Source organism: Chiloscyllium plagiosum, chromosome 32 (assembly GCF_004010195.1).
Source record: "Chiloscyllium plagiosum isolate BGI_BamShark_2017 chromosome 32, ASM401019v2, whole genome shotgun sequence".
Classification (NCBI taxonomy): Eukaryota; Metazoa; Chordata; class Chondrichthyes; order Orectolobiformes; family Hemiscylliidae; genus Chiloscyllium; species Chiloscyllium plagiosum.
Genome location: NC_057741.1, coordinates 2,871,980 through 2,874,830, shown reverse-complemented (window position 1 = coordinate 2,874,830; position 2,851 = coordinate 2,871,980).

Below are 2,851 nucleotides of genomic sequence, written 5' to 3'. Positions count from 1 at the left end.
TGCCTCTTATCAATAAGCACATTGATCTGGATCCAATATACCGGCCACTGCAAGACGCTCTGACCCTAAAATTGAACTCAGTATTGCAGGGATCCCAAGCGGAAAATGAGTTAATGCTGAGCTTCACTGGAGACATACGAGCCAGGCAACACGGTGGTGCCTTGAAATCACAGGCAGTCGGAAGCCTGATCATTTTTGTGGACAGATCTGCAAAGTGGTCACCCAGTTTGCACTTCGTCTCCTCAACGTAGAGGAAACCACATTGAAACAGTGAACACTGTAGATAATAGATTGAGTGACATGTAGGTAAAGCAGGGCTTCACCTGGAAGGTGTATCTGGAACCTTAGATTGTAAGAAGGGAGGAAGTAAACAGGTTGGTGTTGCATTGCAATTGCATTGGAAGGTGCTGTGGGAGTGTGGTGAGTGAAGGAAGATTGAATCAACTTATCCCAGAGGGAACAATCCCTTGCAGAAGTCTTATAAGGAGAGGGAGTATCTGGCTAGTGGAGGTGGCAGAAATGGCAGCCAATGATCCCCTGCAGAAGAAATTTTTTAAATTCCTAATTCGTTTAGAAATCGTTTAAAAGATGTTTAGTGACAAGTTCAGGGCCACCATGTTCCTTTCAGAATGAAGGGCAATAAGTGCAGGGACATTGAGAATTTGATTAAAGAATATAAGAATATTTTAGGTACAGAGCATTAAAAACTGGAGGCTCTACATAAGTAGAGTAAGTGTACAGGATTGTATAAAAAAGAAATTAGGAGAGCAAAGAGGCTGTGAAATGTCTTTGAGAGATAAAACTTGGTTCTATTATAGGTTTCTTAAGAGAATTAACAGGGAAAGAGTGGAGATTATTAAAAACCAAAGGGGCAGCCTGTGTGTGGAGCCAGTGGACATGGGTGAGGTCTTAGATAAATATTTCTCATCTGTTTTCACACAGCAGAAAAATATTGCAACTGAAGATATCAGTTGTAATGGTGAACAGCTGAAGATTAATAAGGAGGAAGCATTAAATGTTTTAGTGGGCATAGTTGTGTATAAGTCCCCAGGCTCTTGGGCCTTGCTTGTTATTGGTTCCATGCCTACATGGGGGTTTTCCTGGTGGAAATATTGAATAAATTGATTTGTATCATGGTGTCTTCCCTGAGTCCCTGCACACACACACATGCAACATAGGTGCAGTGGGGAAAAACAAGCACAAGTGTATAGCAGTAGTATGGAGATAAAACAATATGCTCAAGGCCTGAGGAGCTGTATCCCAGGCTGCTATGAGAGGCAAGGGCAGAGCTTGCTGGGGGCCAGATGGGTATATTTAATACTTTTCTGGCCACAGATGAAGTCCAGAGAACTGGAGGATAGCTGATGTAGACCCTTAATTTAAGAAGGGCAGCAGGGGTACGACAGGTAATTACAGACCTGTCAGTCTGACATCAGGAGTGGGGAAATGTTTGGAAAAATTCTGAGGGACAGGATTAATCAATACTTAGAAAGGCAGGGATAGTCAGCACAGATTTGTCAGATGGAGGTCCTGCCTGACTAATAGAGTTTTTAGAGAATGATTAAATGCATTGATCAGGGTAATGCAGTTTGTTCTAGTTTACATAGATTCAATAAGGCATTTGACAAAGTCCCAAAGTAAGAGCCCATGGGATCCAAGGGAAACTGTATCCAAAACAGGCTTGCAAATGGGGGGCAAAGGGTATAGTGGAGGGTTGTTTTTATGATTAGAAATCTGTGATCAGCAATGTATGACAGGAATTGGTGCTGGGAACCTTGCTATTTGCTATGTACATTAAAGATAGGGATGTCAGTATGGAAGGTATGTATAATTAGTAAGTTTGCAGATGACATGGAAATCGGTGGTGGTAATGATAGTGAGGAGGATGGTCTGATATTAATCAATTTGTAATTTTGGAAAAGTAATTGCAGATAAAATTTAATAAGTGCAAGGTGATCATTTTAGGAGAGAGAGAGAGATACAATGAATGGTAGGTTCCTAGGGAATACTGAGGAGCAAAGAGACCTTGTTGTACAAATCCATAGAACACTGATAGTGCTAGCACAGGCAGACAGGGTAGTGAAGAAGGCATATGGAATGCTTGCCTTCATTAGTAGGCTCTGGAGCTGCAGATGGACTCATTGTGGAGTATCCGCGATGCTGAGGAGGTCGTGAATAGCAAGTTTAGTGAACTGGTCGCACCGCAGGTTAGAGTTGCTGAGAGGGACAGTGAATGGGTGACCAAAAGGCAGAGAAAGAGTAGGAAGGCAGTGCAGGTGTTCTCTGTGGTCATCTCCCTCCAAAACAGGTGTACTGCTTTTGGGTACTGTTGGGGGAGATGGCTCACCAGGGGAGGGCAGTAGTTGCCAGGATCATGGCACCGTGGCAGGCACTGCTATTCAGAAGGGTGGGAAAAAGACTTATAGCACCATAGTCATAGGGGAAACTCTATTGAGGGGAGTAGATAGGCGGTTCTGTGACTGAAAACAACACTCCCGGATGGTATGTTGCCTCCCAAGTGCTCGGGTTAGGCATTTTACCAATCGGCTGCAGAGCATTCTAAAAGGGGAGGGTGAACATGGACACCAATGATATAAGTAAAAAACAAGATGAGGTCCTGAAAGCAGAATTTAGGGAGCTAGAAGTTAAAAAGGAGGACCTCAAAGGTAGTGATCTCAGGATTACTACCAGTGCCACATGCTAGCCACCATAGAAATAAAAAAGTAGGCAGGATGAACATGTGGCTTTAAGGATGGTTTGGAGGGAGGGGGTTCAGATTTGTTGGAGATTTGGACTATCACAAATTGGATGGTCTACATCTGAACCAGACTGGAACTAATGTCCTTGGGGG